Genomic DNA, 22,500 nt, shown 5'->3' on the forward strand with positions numbered 1-22,500 from the left:
GTGGGTGTTTCCTTGTATTTGTTTGGCGAATCCCCCCCCCTCCCACCCCTGTTACTTGCATAGACTGCGTAGACTGCTTGGTGGCCTCCATTTCTTTGCTGGTTCCTGTTACACTGTGTAGTATTTGTCCCTCACTGAGAACCTGACGAAGGAGTGCACGAGGGAATGGACGATGCACGCTGAAGGTTCTCTTGAGTGTGTTCTGTTACCGAATGGGATTTTGTGTTATATATTACGTAAATTTGTATTCCTCGTGTGTACTTGCATTTATTTATTTTTTTTTATTTTATTTTTTTTCAGAGTTGGTTATTTTCTTTTTAAATTAGTTAGTTAGTTCGTTATATGTTTTTCTCTTTCTTTCTTTCTTTCTTTCTTTCTTTCTTTTCGTCTTTCTTTCTTTCCCTCTTTCTCTCTTTCTTTCTTTCTTTGTTTCTTTTACTCTTTTCCTCTTCATAGTTTTTCTTTAATTATGTTTGCTTCTTTGTTTCTCTGACTCTTTCTGTCTTCATTTACTCATGGATACTATTCACTTTATTTATTTATTTATTTATTTATTTATTTATTTATGTATTCATCCATTCATTCATTCATTTATTCATTCATTCATTCATTCATTTATGTATTTGATTCTTTGTTTTCTCTCTTTGTCTGCTTATTTCTTTATTGAATACTCATAGTGGTGGTAGTGATGGCGGTGGTGATAAAGGTGATGGTTCTGGAAGTAGTAGTGTAGTAGTAGTAGTAGTAGTAGTAGTAGTAGTAATAATAGTAGTAGTAGTAATAGTAGTAGTAGTAGTAGTAGTAGTAGTAGTAGTAGTAGTAATAATGATAAGAAATATTATTATTATTATTATTATTATTATTATTATTATTATTATTATTATTATTATTATTATTATTATTATTATTATTATTATTAGCAGCAGCAGCAGTAGTAGTAGTAGTAGTAGTAGTAGTAGTAGTAGTAGTAGTTGCGGTGGTGAAGAATCATCCTGTACATATTCAGAAAATTACTCAGTATTCTGATGACAGTTATGAGTATTATTTTTGTATTGAGTTTTACGAAATCGTGGAGAAATACAACATGCAGCTTGAAAACACTCTTAGAGAGGCGTATTTTGGCCACCAGGAGCTTGAATTTTTGTTGTCGAAGGCGACGTGTCTTCCCCGTGTTCGCCACATCGCTCCATCTCACTCTGTCTTTCACACGCCTCTCGCCCTCCTGGATGGTTAAACCTCTGTGACTCAGCGCTCCCTTAGCACTACCTCTCCATTCTATCCCTGGTCTTCTCTTTCACCCTTTACTTCAGACTAATATTATTTTTCAGGTTTTATAGGAGTGAGGAGACACCTGCCAAAACGATGATAATTATCACAGCTGCTAACTCTGTACAGGGGTCTTATCCGTCCATATATGAAGTACGCTTCACATGTATGGGAGGGTTTCACACTCATACCGCTCTTTTAGACAGGATGAAATCAAAAGCATTTCGTTTTATCGACTCTTCTCCTCTAATTGAATGTCTCCAGCCTCTTTCTCACTTCCGCAGTGTTGCATCTCTTGTTATCCTCCACCGCTATTTTCATACTGACTACTCTTCTGATCTTGCTAGCTGCATGTTTCCCCTCCTCCCGCGGGCTCGCTGCACACGACTTTCTTTTTCTCACTCGTATTCCATCTCTCTAATGCAAGAGTTAACCATTACTCTCAACCATTCATTCCTTTTTCTGATAAACTATGGAACTCCCTGCCTGCTTCTGTATTTCCTCCTTCCCATGTCTCGAACTCTTTCAAGAGGGAGCTTTCAAAACACTTGTTCTCCGGGGACTGGCTGTCTAGTAGGCCTTTTTTTTTTTAAACGTTTTTGTAGCCCTTGGCCAGTGTCCATACATAAAAAGTAACTGTGTTGAGTATGAGTATGTTTAATTTGAGTAGTCCTAGATGACAATGAACGAAAAATAAAACTTCCTGCACTATAAAGGTTCAAACTGCTCTGTACCTTTTGCTGTCATTGTCGTCTATCGAAATAGTGTTCTGAACTTGCACTACAGTGTTTCTCTTCAAGTGCGAGAAAAAAGAAAAAAAAAAAACACAATACTAAGGGTTCGTGATCCTCTCCTCTCCATTTGTTTATCATGACTGAGGCCCTTTAGCATTCCCCGGTCTGCCCTCCATATCAGATTATGCAGGTTTCCACTCTTCTTTCTAAAATCCGTGCTAACTGTGTGTAACTTTCTCACTTTATCCTTTCACTGAGATACAATTAACAGCACCAGAAGTTATGCTTGAAATATTCGTAAGCAGACCGGGGAATGCTAAATTTCTACCCAGTTTAAAGATTGGAGGTGGCTGTAGAACAAGTAAAGATGTCTCAGAGTGATCAGTAATGAAGACGAGATGTACCAGATAGCAATCAATAAACCGTCTTGCACGTAATTGTTCTCAGTAACTTAGTGTCCAGCATCTCTGTCATTTCCTTAAGACCTCAAGCCTCGCAGCCTCACAACAACATTCCATTTCAGATATTTCCATCTTCTCCAGTGCAAATTTTTCTTTCTCCAGACACCCCCGGCAGCTCCTCTCATCATGTGACTCATCTCTGCCCCACTGAACTCGTTTCCCTTAGCTTTCATGCGTATCAGTATATTTCTACATATTTCAGTCCTCATCCATTCAGATCTATCAGTACCTTCCATTCCTGCATCACTCCTGCATCTCACCACTCTGGTCATCATTACGTTCACCTTCTGCTTCCCTAAGTCACATATTCTATAACTAGATTTCAGTCAAGCAGGTTTTACAACATTTCTGTATCATCCTTAACGAGCTATATACTCTACATCTAATAATTAACTAATCCTATACATTTATACATGATATTCTTGGTCTTTGTTCCCTAATCCTTGCTTTCATCTCCTTATTACCGCTACTTTTATCATGTTAGAGAACCGAGGAAGCGCGATACTTCCTTGTCTGATATGAACCTTCATTAGGAAGCATTTCCCTTTTTCTTAGCCCGTCCTCACACGTGCATTATTATTTATTCTCTTTGTGTAAAGTTTCCCTGTTCCCTCGTAGCTTTCCGTCTGTCTCATTAACGCTTTCAGTGGTGGATAAATTTTTTATTTATGATGTACAACTTTTTAGACATTTTTGTACTAGCTTCTTAGATAATTATGTAGGAAAAAGGAAGTAAGTTTCTGTTTTGCCTTTTTTGTCATTTTTTGCCCACAGTGCTCTAGATGACGAAGGCGATCAAAGTACGTAGTAAAATGATTCACCTGCATTGGTTTGCAGATAGTTTTTACTTTCATTCAGAGATATATTTAATAATTTCGTCGTACAATTATTGGGAGCAAGTAATCTGGTACTGAGACGGAAGATACCCAGGTGATAAGGGCCTCGAGTCAGATAATCAGGCTAGATAGGCCTCAAACCATAACAGCCTCAGGATGTTTGGGTCACAGGTCACTTGGTACCCAAACCACTTGGCCCCAAAATATCTCTACATTCAGACGTCTTGCCTACAAGTCTAGTGAAGGATGCACGTGAGTTCACTCACACAAAATAATGTTCATCCACCCTTCCACCCATTCACCCACCCAATCACTCAACCACATTCACCCATCCACTCAGCCACTCAACCACATCCGCACCCAGCCATCCACTCGTCCACTAATGCCGACCAGGAAGTCGTCGCCCCGGGTGACGACCCACGGGACGAAGATCATGTAGGCCAGGGCCGCCACGACTGTGAGGAAGGGGCGCAGCCGCCGCGTGCTGCCCCTGCCAGCCCCACCACGCAGCCTGGGGGCAGATAGGGCCACCTTGGGCAGCCACGCGTCTGCCTCACCACGCTGCCGGAGGCCAGGCAAGGGCACCACGGGCAGCCCAGCGTCTTCCCCACCACGGCGGCGAGGCGCGGCATTGCATTCTGGGAAGGCAGCCAGGCTCCAGTCTGGAGGAAGCAGGCCGGTGTCCTGCTGCGTCACAGCAGCAGCAGCAGCAGCAGCAGCAGGAGTGCCACCTCTGGCCTGCTCCCACCACTGAGGGCCCTCGGGAAGCCGCTTCCGCTTCACCACAGGCTGGATGCCCGCCACGATGCGCAGGGCGCGGAGACTGAGGAGGTCGTCCTCGCTTGTCCACGTCCCGGGGCCCCGCCACTTCTCCGTGGACTGAGGACTGAAGAAGTCGTCCAGGGTGGTCCACACCGCGAGGCCTTGCCACTTCTCCGCGGCCTCCTCCTCGGTGTGGCGAGGAAGCCGCAGCGTCTTGCCGGTGGAGGGGTTGAAGAAGGTCACCCACTCCCCGTCAGCTCCCTCGCCGTCCTCCGCGACACATGGGCTGGGAGTCTCGGGGGCCAGCTCCTCCTCCACGGGAGTCTCCTCGGAGTCCCACAAGTCGTCGTAGCCCATGGGAGTGTCGTCACTGAGGGGCGGGTCGGCACCAGCACCGTCCTGGTGCTCCGCTGGCTGCCAGGACACCCGCTGCTCCTGGCCTGTGGCAGTGAATGCCAGCCAGGCCTCGGAGGCGGGGGTGCCCTCCAGCTGGTCCAGCAGGGCGCCCAGCGAGACCTGCAGGAGCACCTTGCTGGGCCGCCCCTTGGTCCAGTACTTCACCTTGACGGGCAGATCAGCCTCCAGGCGTCTCAGCTTCGCCAGGTCCTTCACTCCGCACTCTGCGGTCTGCTCGTACTCGCCAGAGGCTCCCTGTTGCCAGTGAGCCTCCTTGAAGCAGAAGATGGCCACCGTGCACTTCTTGGGGCACCAAGGCAGGCAGCCTTTGCGGGGCTGCCGCACACTGAGCCGCAGGCGTGAGGGAGCCTGCTGCAGGGTGTCGGCGCGAGCCACACACTTCAAGTGATAAGACATTTTGTTTCCAGACATTTTTGTAAATCACTCTTCTTGCTCAAGATTTGCTGAACATGAAGATGAACCACATTCAGGATGAAGCCACTCAGTGTTCACGAATGTGGCTATTTGGGACTGTGTGTGTGTGTGTGTGTGTGTGTGTGTGTGTGTGTGTGTGTGTGTGTGTACTGTAACAAAAATATTATCATTATTTTCGTGAACACTATATATGTTGGTAAGGTTAAGCAGTGCGGAATCTAATGCATTTTTTTGTTGCTCTCTCTCTCTCTCTCTCTCTCTCTCTCTCTCTCTCTCTCTCTCTCTCTCTCTCTCTCTCTCTCTCTCTCTCTCTCTCTCTCTCTCTCTCTCTCTCTCTCTCTCTCTCTCTCTCTCTCTCTCTCTCTCTCTCTGCCCATATTACCTGAGTATCTTTCCCCTCAGTAGGAAATGACTGCAAGCCGCAACTGTTGGTTCATAGTAGGTTCAATTCTTGTTATTTGAATGGTAATGGACTGGCAAAAAATATCGTCTTCGACTCTTTATCCAAACTCGAAAAGAAATATGCTAAGAAAGGATAAAGTTAAAAAGTTAAAAGTATTATCAATTATCTCCGGCACAAGCACAATAAAATTCTGTGCTCTTTTATCGACAACCAGCAGCACATTGTGGAAGAAACTGCAAACCGATTCCTATTATTAATTTAGCATTCAGATCGCTAATCCCTCATTTTTTTTCTTTTTGGCTTCCGGGAACACCTTTCATCGCTGTCAATATGCTATGAGATACGAGGCAGGTCAAGGTGTTTTCAGGTGGCATCATGACAGGGGGCGGCACCACGATTCACAGACATGCAGTCCTGGGCAACGCTGCAGTTACTGTTTAGTGCTTGGAAATGAGATAGTGGTGTTCTTCGTCAGGCCTCACTGTTGCCCTCCAGCTGGTGCTCTGAGATGCCCGTTAGTCAGATTCCCTCTGACTCCAGAACAACAAAAAGCGACAGTGAGAGAGAGAGAGAGAGAGAGAGAGAGAGAGAGAGAGAGAGAGAGAGAGAGAGAGAGAGAGAGAGAGAGAGAGAGAGAGACAGAGAGAGAGAGAGAGAGAGAGAGAGAGGAAATTAATTTTCATCGCGATTCACACACACACACACACACACACACACACACACACACACACACACACACACACACACACACACACACACACACACACACACACACACAGGAATAGGAATAAGCTTTTCCAGGTTGCATGAAAAAACAAAGTGGCTTAAATTATTCAGAACGAGAACTGTTGACTCGATTGCTCCAGCGGTTTTGAAGGTAAATGATTTATGCAGACACGCGTAAAACTAAACAATTCATTCAAAAAGAAAAAAAAAAAAACTCGTCATTTTGCAAGGGTATACTGTCGAGCCCCTGTCCATTATTATATTTAGTAAGGCAGATGAAAACAAGAATGTATCGAACCGTCTGCTTCACGCATCACACGCCGGGGTATGCTGTAGAAAGCCCCGTAACAGTTAGGATGAATAAATCAGCACGCGGAGAGGCGGCGTGACTTATCTAAGATATTGGTTGGTGCCGCCACTCACTCGTAGTCTGCATGTCACGCATATTGTTAACACTTCGAGGCTTCATCAAGTAGGTAGTAACTCTTTGGGTGGGTGTGGGCTTCGTTACATAGCACCGGGAGTCACGTGATCTCACAGCTGAATATCTGACATCTAGCCACATTTCAAATATTTATTATGGAGGGTACAAAAAAATTAGGGCAGTAGTGTAGTACGTCGCGTGGCTGAGTTTTTTTTTCTCCAAGTGTCACCCTGGCCATGCATACGTACTACACCATGGGTCACGGCGTCGCGCGGTTTACACTGTAATTTATCCTGTCTGTGGCATTATTGGGTGAAGGTGTGGCTGGATTACCTCATCAGCTAGGGGAAAGAAAAGAAAAGAAAAAGAAAAAAAAAAAAAAACTAGAGACATATTTACAGGGTCATCTAGTGTCGTCGACTACACCACCACAGTGTTGAGTGGCGTGCAGTATAGAAGTTCCATTTTGATCGCAATTTTTAGTGTTCCAGCTGGAGTAAAGGAGCAAGAGGGCGGGGCGAGGCAACACGGGTCCTCTTCACGTATGTACCGCTAGGAATATTCCATCAGCTTACGCCATCCCATGCCACGCTGCGTGTGGAATAAATAATACAACTTAACTGCGCACTCGAGCGAATTTATGTAACACAGACACACACACACACACACACACACACACACACACACACACACACACACACACACACACCAATAGGAGTCAGCACGGGTCGGCACAAAAGGAGCCCATCCCATCTATTGTGAGTCATAAACACTTAGTGGATGACTTTCCCTTCCTCACCTCCAGCCAAGCGACTAGAAATCATCACAGCCTTTTGTGCACCGGCTTACACCAATCACGCTTACCTCTCACTAATTCCGTTTACATTTGTTTATTCCTGATGCGTGTGTTTGATTTAGGTTCTGTACGAGTTTATAGTTTATGAACTGTCATGGTTGAGTGGAATACCGAACTAGTGAAACTTTGATATTTTGATGATTTTTCGTTATCATTGCTACACTCATCAACACACACACACACACACACACACACACACACTTAGACGTAGACATACAAGTACTATAAAAACACCACAAGAAATGGATGAAGAAGACCTTTTGGTGATGAGATGATTGAGAACGAAAGGATATGAATACGAAATGAGATAATTACCGACGCGTGGAATGGTAGGAGGGCTGGAGTGGTGGGGACAAAGACGTGTAGATATATGCGAGTAGTATAGTGTAAATGTGAAGCGTTAATGTAAAATGAATAGAAATAGATGCAGAGGGACAGAATATTACGTCAGACACACACACACACACACACACACACACACACACACACACACACACACACACACACACACACACACACACACACACACACACACACACACATGATTACAAGAGTTTTGTAGTGAGTGATAGTGTACGAGTATATGGGATAGTAAGCTTTCTAACTTGAATATAAGAAAATGCACATGAAAGCTTTTACTGGTAGTGTGTGTGTGTGTGTGTGCGCGCGCAATTACATAGGCTTCCAAAGGCATCATGAATGTATAGAGCCCCGTGACGCCCTAATGAAGGAAAGCTACACCTGCTAAGGTTGACGCGAATACGAACTTGCAAATCGGTAGGAGCGGCGTGCATCTGCTCCTCCCATCGCGGCGCCGGCAGCAGCAGCAGCAGGTGGGGTCTGTGCGCGGCAATTCATCTAATGCAATCAGGTGGAATAAAAAAGATAATCACGCCATTTTTTTTTTTCGTTTAATGCAGGACTGAGCGACGCCATGTTCATTTAATAATCACAGCTCACCCAGCAGAGCCGCCGTGATTATGCAAATAGGGAAATGGGGAAAAAAAAATAAAACTTCACACACCACTGCTGCTTGTCTGTTTGTCTGTCCGTCTGTCTGTCTGTCTGTCTGTCTGTCTGTCTGTCTGTCTGTCTGTCTGTCTGTCTGTCTCTGTCGGTTGGTTTGTCAATACGTATCCATTTCTGTTCGTTTGTCTGTTTTGTTTTGTTTGTTTGTTTGTTTGTTTGTTTGGTGTTGTGTGTGTGTGTGTGTGTGTGTGTGTGTGTGTGTGTGTGTGTGTGTGTGTGTGTGTGTGTGTGTGTGTGTGTGTGTGTGTGTGTGTCTGTCTGTCTGTCTGTCTGTCTGTCTGTCTGTCTGTCTGTCTCTCTCTCTCTCTCTCTCTCTCTCCTCTCTCTCTCTCTCTCTCTCTCTCTCTCTCTCTCTCTCTCTCTCTCTCTCTCTCTGTCTGTATTCTGTCTGTCTGTCTGTCTGTCTGTCTGTCTGTCTGTCTGTCTGTCTGTCTGTCTGTCTGTCTCTCTCTCTCTCTCTCTCTCCTCTCTCCTCTCTCTCTCTCTCTCTCTCTCTCTCTCTCTCTCTCTCTCTCTGTCTTTATATTTTTTTTGTCTGTCTGTCTGTCTGTCTTGTCTGTGTGTGTGTGTATGTTTGTGTGCAGTCTCCCCTCCCCCCACACCATGACGCTGGCAATAATGATAATGAGGATAACAGTGATTGTTATTTCACATGAAGTATACAGGAATACATATTCATAATAAAAGTAGCACATGTACAGAGCTGGCAGAGTTATTAAATATAAGGGAAGTGTTGCGGATTACAGGTGATTAATATTTAATTTACATTTATTGATCAGGTGAAGCGGTGTTGCACTTACCTACCTGTCTGACCTGCACATATATACACCATTAGAGAAAGTGCAATATATTAATGTACATCAGCTTTTTTTTCTCTTTTTCCATACATATTTGTTATTCATTTATATCAGTCGTTCCCAAACTTCTCTGATTGAGTACCACCTGGAGGTCTCGTACCATCACCACGTACCAGCTGGTTCCAGAAAAGCACATTTCGATCAGATATCAATTTATTCATAATTAGAACACACAAATGAACCAACTAAAAAGGACGCAAATTATTCATTCAGTATTAATGTGAGGAATGCAACTGTTTCTTTTCTTCCAATTGTTGATGCGTGGCATGACTTTGCTTATAGGACATCGGAAATCATGCCCGGGCGCAGCAAGACTGTTCATCATGACTGAGAACCGCTGCTCGCACTCCCCACAGAGGGGAAAATCAGTAACTGGGGAACAGCGCAGTGGTCTAGTGTCGGGTATGAGGAGGCCATGCTCACCCAGAAGTTTATAGGACAGTATTCATTGTGGTTCGTCTTTGCTGTCTTATCAGACTGGTTGTCTATGAGCTCCTCTTGTTCTCCGGTCCCGACAGGCAGATCGGCTGGGTCAACGGAGAATGGTCACGTCCGGGAAGTAATGCATCAGTTCACTCCTCAGCAGTATGTGGTGATGGACGATTTCTTGGGAAAATTCATCATTGGGGTCGCTCTCAAGGATAACCAGAAGTTCAAACATTCTGTAACCGCGTTTGCTGTTCACGTTCTTCATCCAGGGGTCCAACTTCATGACAAACGCTCCCAGCTTCGATATGAACTCTGAGACAGTGCAGTTGTGCCCTTGAAACGACAGGTTTACTTGGTTGAGGGCCACAAAAACTGAAAATCACACATAACCCCGAAAATGCTCACGTACCACATTTAAGGCCCTCGTACCACTAGTGGTACGCGTACCACAGTTTGGGAACAACTTATTTATATGGATGTAAATTGTTGCTTGCCGCACCGTCTTCCTTTCGCTATGGTGGCAGGAAGAAGATCCATTAGGAACATGTAGGAATTTTCTTTTGACGTCAGATGCTGGTGCTCTTGATTATAATGGGACTTAGCTGCAAGATTTACATTTTCGCCGCGAATTTTGTGATCTCTAATACCTGATGGAGGGTTTTAAAGGATATACAGGATATAACAAATGTGACATAAGCAAAATTTTCAAGTTCAGTAATCAGGATAATGGATTCAAATTTGATACACTTAGATTTAGAAAAGAGATAGGAAGGAATTAGTTCTCAAATACAGTGGAACGGAATAGACTCAATAATCAGGTTGTTAGCGCTGAGTCATTAAGAAGCTAAAAAAGAAGACTAGACAAATTATAGATGGGGATGAGAGGTGGAAATAGATAGTTATGTTTCATACAGGAACTGCCACGTGCAGGCCTGATGGCTTCTTGCAACTTCCCTAATTCTAATCTCCTTCGCTGTTACCAGAAACATGTGAAGTTGAGGCCAAGGTTATTTATTTCTGTTTACATAAATATGTTAAATTTGTAGGTTAAACTTTGCAACATTAAGGTCTGTAGTCTTAAATGTTAGGTTAGGCTCCACCTCCATTACTCTCGACAAATTTTAGTGGAAGTTTTAGGAGTTTTCGAGGCTGTTTTCATGATTCTAGTGATACTTTGATAAGGATTACATGTTATCAGTGGGGAAAAACATTCACGAGAATCTGAATTATCATCTGTGGCCTTGAAAATAGTCTTTATGAGAGACCCGTACGTTTAAAAATACGAACCTAGAAAAAAAGGAAAAAAAATGTGAAAGTAATAACGATGGTGGTGTCCTTAGAGAGAGAGAGAGAGAGAGAGAGAGAGAGAGAGAGAGAGAGAGAGGAGAGAGAGAGAGAGAGAGAGAGAGAGAGAGAGAGAGAGAGAGAGAGAGAGAGAGAGCTGGAATAGAGTCGAATCAGTACAGGAAGCTATTCGAAACTGGAAGTGAGTTAGGATACGATATAACTTGGATAAAAATAAAGCAACACTGGAAAAGACTTAGGGAGATTGAGTGAGTCGGGACAGGGAAATAGTCAGGCCACAGAGAGACAGAGCGAAAGAACGAGCAAGTATATGAGCGATAAACTGAGCATGTCCGCGTGAAGACAGCAAATCAAGGCACAGAACGAAGCCAGCGTGGATGGCGCACAGTACTGAGAGCTAAGTGACACTCCTCCTGCTCCTCATCACCACACACTAACACACTCCAGCACAGAATTAGTAATGGAGCAATTTAGCATCCCAAATACGCTCCGGTTAGAGAGAGAGAGAGAGAGAGAGAAAGAGAGAGAGAGAGAGAGAGAGAGGAGAGAGAGGAGAGAGAGAGAGAGAGGAGAGAGAGAGAGAGAGAGAGAGAGTTAAAAAAAAATGTTGAATTTCAAAACATAAAGGTTCTCATTACTTAGCAATTCACCGACAATTATCGAGGCGAGCATTTTAATCAGTAACTTTTTCAATACGGCGGCCGGCCCAGCTGAGCGTCCGGCCAGAGGGAGGCTTAGTGATAAACAAGTTAGTGGAAGTCCCGTTGACACGCCGCTGTTAATCCCGTGGAATGAGCGTTTTGGGCGAAGAGGCCAGTTTGGAGGAGGGGAGAGCAGCACGGATGAGGACGATTGCGAGGATCAGGACGACGAAAGCAAGGACGAGGAGGACGAGGAGGAAGCAGACGAGGGGGAACAATAGCAAGCTGGAACCATTGTCAGCATAAGGACGTAACGAGACTGAAAGCGCACACAGGTGGCTGTCGTGTGTGTGTGTGTGTGTGTGTGTGTGTGTGTGTGTGTGTGTGTGTGTGTGTGTGTGTGTGTGTGTGTGTGTCCCCGTTTACAGCGAACCACGGGAAGATAACTTGCACGAACATATTCATTTTTCACCTGAGAGGCGAGGCAGCAGGCGGCGTCCCCACCTTGCACGTGTTAATGTGTTGGTGTTACGGTGCGTCTCCAGGTGTGTGTGTGTGTGTGTGTGTGTGTGTGTGTGTGTGTGTGTGTGTGTGAGAGAGAGAGTGTGTGTTATCTTCCTACCCTGACACGTGCCTGGAAAATAAGAAAAAGAAAATATGAAAGCAATGTTGATGATAATAATAATAATGATAATAATAATAATAATAATAATAATAATAATGATAATAATAATAATAATAATAATAACAATAATAATATCAGTAACATTTCCTCGGTCATTGGCACCTGTTAAAACCGGAAACGTTGTGCCAGTACCGTGACAAACTTTTTTTTTATACATTTTTTTATGTACGTAAAAAATTATAGGACCTGCATGAAATTCTGCAGCGCGTGGTAACGATATGTGTGTGCGTGCATGCGCGTGTGTGTATGTATGTGTGTGCACGTGTGTGGTTACATACATACATTTTTTCCTGCCTGTTCTTTTTCACTCGTAACGCTAACAAAACATAATAACGTCGAGTAATTAAAATAATATCAAACCACATATATCACGCATTTTTCCCTTCCTTAAAGCTCCAGGAACAAGTACCACATACCAGAGCAACTCAATGAAAACGTATGAAGAGGCGGAGGACTAAATCAGAGGCGAGGCTTTGGGCGGTGCAGAGAGTGGGAGGGGGGCAGCGAGTTAGTGGCAGCGAGTCAGCCGAGGTAGAAGCAGGCAGGGACTAACAGAGGGCAGAGAGCAGTGCTGGGTGGAGAGTTAGATTAAGTGAGTAAGGCTGCCCTGAAAGTTCGATTCGGTGGAGGTCTGGGGAATAAAGGATGTGTGGAGAGCTGTGACTGGGTGAGAGGGGGGGGAGGGGGAGGGGACGCCAGGAGTAAGGGATTATGGCGAGGGAAAAAGTCAGCGTGGATGACCCTGAAGGTGAAGAGAGAGAGAGAGAGAGAGAGAGAGAGAGAGAGAGAGAGAGAGAGAGAGAGAGAGAGAGAGAGAGGGGGGGGGGTTTCGAGGAGCTACAGTAATTATTCTCAAACGTTTTCGGTGCTTGATCTTGATTGCTTTTAGGCGGACATTAGTGAAAGTTGTCGAGGCTTTCAGGGACGTTCTCATGATTGTAGTAATAATTGAACAAAGATCCTGCAAAAATTTTACTGCAAAACACACGTAAGAACCCGACTAATAATTTCTGTACCCTTTGAAAATAGTCGTAATGAGAATCCAAAGCTTGTAAGAATAAAGACCTGAGTGAGGCGACGGGAGGAGCTGGTTAGGATGTCAGACTGAGGAAAAGACTTCAATTTGGTAACGAACACAAGTGGTTACCTGAGGACAACACTCACTTAATATTCGAGAGGGGCAACAGGTGGAGACAGAAAGGCAGGTTGACACTATGGGCAGAGACTGACGCATGGGTGAAGATAGACAGAAGATAGACAGACAGACAGAGCATACAAGACAGCAGGTAGATGCAGGCAGCTGTCTGGATAGTGCGGGCGGAGACAGGCGGCAAATGGAGATGGATTAGACAAGAGGGCAAACATTTTCCTGGGCGCTATTCCCGTCCGCCACCAGTCACTTAAAGTTGGTAGCTGGTCATGAGGGCGCCGCAGGATCTTTCCATTACCTGTGACTGCGTGGAGGCATCTTTCCTTGCTTGCGGCGGCCCACCACTCACCGTACCGCCACCAGCTCTCCGGGGGGTGTGAGCTTTGCATTTAGAAGCGTCATCCGGGAGTCTGATCGAGCCACTCTGTATATGTGTGCACGCGGGAGGAGACGCAGGAGGAGGGTGAAGAGGGGAAAGGTTGCGGGAAGGAAAGAACGAGGAGGAGGAGGAGGAGGAGGAGGAGGAGGAGGAGGAGGAGGAGGAGGAGGAGGAAGAGCAGGATAAAAATGGGTTGTTTCCGTTGGTTTCGTCTTGAAAGATCTGGATATTTTTCTTCTTTTTAGCTGTTTAGTTCAATTTTTGAGGGTACGTTGTTGTTGTTGTTGTTGTTGTTGTTGTTGGTGTTGGTGTTGGTGGTGGTGGTGGTGGTGGATAATGTTACTGATGATTGTGAAGAAGATGGTGTTAATGTAGACGTTATTACCTTTCATAATAATGACAATAATGTTGATGGTGACAAGAGAGAGAGAGAGAGAGAGAGAGAGAGAGAGAGAGAGAGAGAGAGAGAGAGAGAGAGAGAGAGAGAGAGAGAGAGAGAGAGTTAATTAATTCATATCGTAGTGAAAAAAACGGACATCTAAGAGACAAAGACAAGGGACACATTGCTTGTTGCCAGTGTAAACACGACAAAAAATAGTTTAAACTTTATGTATAAGTCCCGTCTCTCTCTCTCTCTCTCTCTCTCTCTCTCTCTCTCTCTCTCTCTCTCTCTCTCTCTCTCTCTCTCTCTCTCTCTCTCTCTCTCTCACTGGCAGATTCGTGGGTCATAGGACTGAGAACGCTTATTACTATTCTCCTCACAGTCGGCACTCTCACACCCATATGTAGGGTAGTTAGTAGCATGGTTAGATGGCTCATGCTCGGTTAAATAATGTGTGTGTGTGTGTGTGTGTGTGTGTGTGTGTGTGTGTGTGTGTGTGTAGCCTTTGGGACTTCGTATTTTGTCAGACATGTTGAGGCTCATCGATTTTTTTAAAATTCTCTAGTGTTGGAAATCCTCTTTGTTTGTTTCTTTCTCTTTGTGTGTCAGTGTGTGTGTCTGTCTGTCTGTTTATATGTCTGTCTGTCTTTGTGTATGTCTGTCTTTGTGTCTCTGTCTGTAGTCTCTCTCTCTCTCTCTCTCTCTCTCTCTCTCTCTCTCTCTCTCTCTCTCTCTCTCTCTCTCTCTCTCTCTCTCTCTCTCTCTCTCTCTTTCATAGATGTAGGTGATGCTGTTATCGTGACGTCACCCACCCAATGCTTTCCTCCTACAGGTGTGGCGGCGATGTCTTTTACGTGGACTGATACGAGAATCACGTGTGCCTTCAGAAGTCAGCGTGGGAGCAGGTGAGTGTCTTCCTCGCCGTGCCTGTCATTTAAGAAGCTCTCCTTTTGCGCCCACCTCCATGTTTCTCTTCCACCTCTGCAATCTGTCCTGCTGTCTTCTTACCTTTACTTACCTAGCTGCATGTCCGTTTGTCTGTCTGTCTGTCTGTCTGTGTGTCTGTCTGTCTGTCTGTCTGTTTATTTGTCTAACTGTCTGTTTACGTATTCAGTATTTGTGTGTGTGTGTGTGTGTGTGTGTGTGTGTGTGTGTGTGTGTGTGTGTGTGTGTGTGTGTGTGTGTGTGTGTGTGTGTGTGTGTGTGTACCTACCTATTATATATCTATCTCTTTATCTATTTATCTCTCTCTCTCTCTCTCTCTCTCTCTCTCTCTCTCTCTCTCTCTCTCTCTCTCTCTCTCTCTCTCTCTCTCTCTCTCTTTGTCTATTTGTCTATCGATCTACCTCCCTACTTATCTATGTCTGTCTATCTATCTATCTATCTATCTATCTATCTATCTATCTATCTATCTATCTATCTATCTACCTGTCTACAGTATCTATCCTTCTGTCTATCTATCTATAGCAAAACGTAATTTGGGATGATTTTTTCCACTGCAGAGGAAGTCGTCATACCTGTCCTCTGTTACCTTGCATTTTGAAGAAGCTCACCATTCTCTTTAACTTCTCTCCTTCTTATTACTCTGCTTATTAGTTCATTGATTGTTTTCCATGGTAATCTCTCTCGGCCTTGTTAAATGTATAATGGGTGGTCACGGTTCACCTCAATATTCTTTTGTCTTTTCTTGTTCTCTGCTGGTTCACTGATTGGTAATGACCTCAATCAAATCCTCGCCAGATAGATGTATTGTCATGGCTGTTCTTTCTCCTGTTACTGCGACATATGATACTGTTCTTTCATCCTCGAAATCAAACACTCAGTCAGTCAGTCAGTCAGTCACTCAGTTAATCGGTTGGTCATTCAGTCAGTCATTTAATCACCCAACCAGTCAATCAATCAGTCAGTCAGTCAGTCAGTCAGTCAGTCAGTCAAAGAAGCAATACCTCTACTATTAATAATGATCCATTCATGTATGTGTTTATCTGTTCATCCACCTTTTCCATTCGCTAATTTGGTCATATATGGATTGATTCATTGTCAGATTTCTCCATTCTTTATCCATTCATCCATCCATCAAATCCAGCCACGCATCTGTCCATGCATCCACTTATCCATCTTTCCATTCACTCATCTACTCATATATCCATTCATTCATTCCGCAATTCCTCCCTTATTTATTTATCCACCCATCCATCCAACTATTCATCCATTTATGCATCTACTTCATATATCCATCCATCTTCTCACTCATTCATATACCTGCTCATCCATCTAACCATTGATTTCCAGTCTCCTCTCTTCTTCACCCATCCGTCTATCTATCCATTCATACATTTATTCATCCGTCCATCCACTTATTCGTTCATTCATTCATCCACTCATTCATTCATTCATTCATACACTCGCTCATTAATTCTCCAACGTCTCCCTCCGCCATTCGTCACCACCTTTGTGTTGTTATTACTACAGGTACAGTATGTTTGTTCGATTGCCTCGTTGTCATTTGGCCCATCTATATTGTCAGCTGTCTGTCTATCTATTTATCTTTCATCTATTTATTCATTTACTCGGCGCGATAAGTCATAAGTCTAATTTATGTTACTTCACGGTGTTATTATCACTAATATTTATAACAGTGGACCCCCGACGGCTGTACTAAATTACACTCTCTCATGTTTTTGTGTTAGTGGTGGTGATGGTGGTGGTGTTGCTATCATTATTATTATTATTATTATTATCATTATCATTATTATTATTATTATTATTATTATTATTATTATTATTATTATTATTATTATTTATAGATAGATAGACAGATAGATAGATAGTAGTAGTAGTAGTAGTAGTAGTAGTAGTAGGAAGAGGAGGAGGAGGAGGAGGAGGAGGAGTAGATATTTGTAGTAGTAATAATACGAGCATAGAAATTGTAGTAACGGTTGTAGTATAAGTGGTAATGGTGGGTAGTGGTGATGGTGTTATTATTATTATTATTATTATTATTATTATTATTATTACTATCATTATTATTATCATTACTATTATTATTATTATTATTATCATCATCATCATCATCATCATCATCATCATCATCATCATCATCATCACTTATCCAAACTTCTAATATCATCATCATCATCATAATCTCCGTTTTGATCATCCCTTTACAACGCCATTATGATCACCACCATTACCCACCACCATCAACACCATCACCATCATTATCGTTATCGTCATCATTATTCCCTTCAGTGTTATTTCAATCACGTTGCATCCCCCGATACTTGCCCGCTAGCCATGGTGTGTGTGTGTACGTGTGTGTGTGTGTGTGTGTGTGTGTGTGTGTGTGTGTGTGTGTGTGCGAGCGTGCGTGCTTTGAAAGGTTGCTACGCTTGCACAACACCAAGCTAAATTCTCGCATACATCGTGCCTCATTTTGTCGACTCTTCCAATAGCAGGGTTCAGGTGTCATATATTGCACCTGTATATTGTACCTGTATTTTGTTTCACCGAGTACAGGGGTATGGATTTCCGCTGAAATCAGGGCGGCGGTTGTGTGGAGAACGTTAGTGGATAGAAACACATGTAGGTACCACTCACCACACACACACACACACACACACACACACACACACACACACACACACACACACACACACACACACGCACGCCTACAATAAATAATAGAAGCATCAGTAGCTACAGTAAAACAACACATGCTGCTTTAGAGCTCCGTTTTTTCAGCCTAAGGGTCATATTCTGACTACTATCTGGCCTCACCATTATTTTTAGAACGCTCCTAGTTGAAGTTACACGGGTTTTTAAGGATGTTTTTTACGGTTCCAGTGACAGAGTAACAAAATTTCTACATTATTTAAAGAAGAAACACTCTTGAGAACCCGACTAATCTTTTTTCTGGCCTTTGAAAATAGCAAAGCGTTTCTGAATACGTAGCCTATGAAAATGTCGTGGATAGGAACCAGCGAGCCCAAATACAGGATCGACAGCGACATCCAGGGTGCAAACTTTCACTTTCCCAAGGCGTCCTCAGGTAAACTGGTGCCCGTTTATCGACCAACACTGAGGACAATGGACAGCTGAGTGTGCGTCCGCGGCTTAGACTCGGACAGAGGTCTGCTGATTCGTAAGCCAGGCTCTTCCGTCAATACACGAAGCTCCTTACATGTGCGAGTATTCTGTGGGTCTTGCTATACATCATCTGTGCGTCTTACAATACACCTGTCAGTCTTGTTTTGTGATATACTTTTAGATCTTTTATTAGTTTTTATGGATCTTACAATACAACGTCTGTGAATCTAGCAATACACCTATGGATTTTATGATATACCTAATGATCTTAAAATACAGTTGTGAATCTTGTAATACAGCCTTTATGGTTCTTGCTGTACACCTTCAGTAGATCTTCCAGTGCATTTGCTATGAATCTTACAGTACACTAAATGATCTTCCAGTAAAGCCTTTATAGATCTTGCGGTAAACATCGTATAGATCTTACAGTATACCTATGTGCTTACAAAACTCTATTAATCTTACTGTATATCTTCCATGGATCTTGCAAAACACCTATGGGAATTATTGTATTGTACCTGTGATTTTCCGATAACACCCACGGATATGGATCTTGCAATACACCAGTGGATCTTACAACCACACCTCTCTCTCTTACAAACACATACCTTACAACACACCCATGGACCTTACAACACACATATGGATCTTACAACATCTCTCTATCTCCCTCCCTCCCTCTTTCTCTCCCTCTCTCTCTCTCCCTCTCTCTCTCTCTCTCTCTCTCTCTCTCTCTCTCTCTCTCTCTCTCTCTCTCTCTCTCTCTCTCTCTCTCTCTCTTTCTCTCTCTCTTACATTACACCTTCGATTGATCTTGCACCACACAAAGGGGATTTAGGGCACGTGTCTTTATATTTCCTGCGTGTTATTGAAAAAATAAAAGTGTTGGCAGAGGGCAAGGGTGGAGCACTGCAACTCCCTTCCTGTCCCCTTTGGGTTTTTATATTTCTGTGAAACAAAACGGTAATAGAAGAGGGAATGTGTTTTATTTTACTGCCATTTTGTTTTGTTTTGTTTTGTTTTGTTTCATAATGTTTTATTTTCTTGTGTTCGTTTCGGTGTTTTTTTTTATAATTTTGTTTTTATTTTTATTTTTATTTTTATTTTTATTTATTTATTTATTTATTTATTTTTTTATTCATTTATTTATTTTCCTATTTTGTTTCGTCTTGTTTGTCAGTCCGCAATTCTTGGAACAGATGCATGCATAAGTTGTTGTTGCTGTTGTCGTTGTCGTTGCTCTTTGTTGTTGTTGTTGTTGTTATTGTTGTTGTTATTGTTGTTGTTATTGTTGTTGTTGTCGTTGTTGTTGCTGTTGTTGTTGTCATCATCATTAAAGTATTGTTGTTACTACCATTGATACTATTACTACTACTACTACTACTACTACTACTACTACTACTACTACTACTACTACTACTACTACTACTACTACTACTACTACTACTACTACTACTACTACTACTACTACTACTACTGTCATTATTATCGGAGGGAATCTGGGTTCAATCAACACTAGACCAACACATCAGCGCGTTTTGGAGTTGTTTGAGAGGCTGGTCGTGGATTTCCCTCTCTTGTTAATTAAAGTGTTGCCTGGTTGCACTTTATTTTCTCAGCGTTTGGTCTTGCTTTACCGCTTGGCCTTGATATTTATTATTATTATTATTATTATTATTATTATTATTATTATTATTATTATTATTATTATTATTATTATCATGAGTATATGCTTATTTTCCTCGCTTGCAGAATCCTTGACACATAGTACAGTCTCAGTTCATTTTATAGATGTGTGAAATTTGCCTCAAGCCGTTTGCTGTTTGATGTAGAATTAAGAGATGTCTTTTTAAGCCTTGGAAACAGTGTACTTCCCATACGCACGTGAGGTAGTGAAATATAACCTTTTTTGTGTATCACTGTATTGACTTGCATAAGGCGCTAAGTGATATTCGATATGTGTCACTAACCAGTAGATTAATAGACCATACACACACGCACACACACACACACACACACACACACACACACACACACACACACACACACACACACACACACACACACACACACACACACACACATACATACACATATATAAAGTGAGAAAAAAAAAGTACGCATTTTAAATATGATGTGTATTAAATTTTGCTCATGAATTAGAATTACCCAAAACGTCAAAATTTATTTGCTGAATTATTACACCCTAACCTGTCCTCGCTCCAGCACGCTCCATGGCTGCGATGTGGACGTCTGTTTGCATGTTGTTGTTGTTGTTGTTGCTGTTGTTGCTGTTGTTGTTGTTGGTGTTGTTGGTGTTGGTGTTAGTAGTAGTAGTAGTAGTAGTAGTAGTAGTAGTTGTATTAGTTAGTAGTAGTAGTAGTCATTCTTGTCACTGTTGTTGTTGTTGTTGCTGCTGTTGTTGTGGTAGTAGTAATAGTAATAGCAGTAGTAGTAGTAGTAGTAGTAGTAGTAGTAGTAGTAGTAGTAGTAGTAGTAGTAGTAGTCGTAATATTATTATTATTATTATTATTATTATTATTATTATTATTATTATTATTATTATTATTATTATTATTATTATTATTATTATCATTATTATTATTATTATTATTATTATTATTATTATTATTATTATTATTATTATTATTAGTAGTAGTAGTAGTAGTAGTAGTAGTAGTAGTAGTAGCAGCAGCAGCAGCAACAGTAGTAGTAGTATCTCATCATCATCATCATCATCATCATCATCATCATCATCATCATCATCACCACTGTTATTTGTGATATATTGCATTATATCAATACTATATCGTATTTTGAAGCGCTTGACACCACTATTTATAAAAGCCACCGGTATGATTAGTGTAGAATTCTTATTGATCCACCACAAGAATCATGAAAACACTCCTGTGAAAACCATAGTAACATCCACAAGAACCTGTGAAAAGTAACCGAGAGAAGCTTTGTGAACATTTGAGAACACAAGTATGACGTAAAACAGATGGGCTTTTAATTCTTGTATGCGTAAGGTACATATATAATAACACTCTGAACTGTGCGCTTTAACATTATCACGTAGCTATTTCTTTTTTTTTTTTACACCTCACGGAAATTACAACACAACATGGTATTACAACACACATATGATCATGTTCACAGTTCCAGCAACCTGCCTCCTCACTCACTTTGTTTTGTATTTCCCGTCGATTTCAAGTGATCTGACCCGCTGACAGACACCTCACAAAGCCTGACAAGTGGTAGATTTTTTTTTTTTTTAGCAGATCAGATGACTTACGATTGAAGGGAAGGTTCTAAGCACAGAGAAGAAAAGTGCATGTAAACAATCCAGTCTCCGTTTCTTGCTATGGACGTTACATGTGTGTGACGCATAGTCGTCTTACTTCGGGGTGATGCATTACTTTTTCCTTCCCATGTATATGAACAAGGATGTGTTGAAATACTTTGATGGGACGTGTCAAAAAACGTTTCACATCATCTGCGACACACACACCACTTAATGTAGTTGTTAGTATTGTCAGGTCATAATCAAGAAAGCCTGTCTCTGGAGCGGCGAGGCAGATGGCGAGTCTTCTAATGTGCAGCACATGTTTACCAGCAGCAAGTAGGCGCGGGATGTGAGCCGAGGCTGTCCCTGTGTGTGGCGTGTGAGTGGCCTCAGTCCCATCCACTGTGATCTCTTGACTCACTTAGGAACGACTGGCTGTATCGCAAGACCGACATACGACCGAAACACACACACACACACACACACACACACACACACACACACACACACACACACACACACACACACACACACACACACACACACACACACACACACACACACACACACACACACACACTCTCTCATAACGTAAGCACCGTCTCAGATTTCCCATTCTTGCACCGGGCTTCCTCTCCTCTCCGACACTATTAAGAGTTCTATGATTAATGGCAAGAGAACGAAGAGGAAGAGCAGGAGGAATTTCACTTAGCACAGAGCGCCTTCTTACTTTTTTTTTTTGCATCGTCTCATCATGACTTCTCTGTACACTGCGTCGCTTCATTTCTCACCGGCTTAGGATACACACAGCAGCTGCAGGCAAACACACGAACAAACAAATAAACAAACAACTAAACAAACAAACAAGCAAGCAGTGAAGCAAGAGGAGCAGTGGCGTCTCTCTCTCTCTCTCTCTCTCTCTCTCTCTCTCTCTCTCTCTCTCTCTCTCTCTCTCTCTTTCTTTCTTTC

General features: G+C 42.7%; 1 long non-coding RNA gene across 1 annotated transcript in view; it reads left to right on the forward strand.

Moving 5' to 3' along the window:
• LOC135102348 (uncharacterized) overlaps positions 1-22,500 on the forward strand; it is a 90,788-nt gene that overhangs the window by 52,193 nt on the left and 16,095 nt on the right. Inside the window, exon 3 of the long non-coding RNA XR_010269623.1 lies at positions 14,989-15,061. This is a non-coding gene — a long non-coding RNA (uncharacterized LOC135102348). The remainder of the gene's footprint in view (positions 1-14,988; positions 15,062-22,500) is intronic.

Source organism: Scylla paramamosain, chromosome 7 (genome assembly GCF_035594125.1).
Source record: "Scylla paramamosain isolate STU-SP2022 chromosome 7, ASM3559412v1, whole genome shotgun sequence".
Taxonomy (NCBI): Eukaryota; Metazoa; Arthropoda; class Malacostraca; order Decapoda; family Portunidae; genus Scylla; species Scylla paramamosain.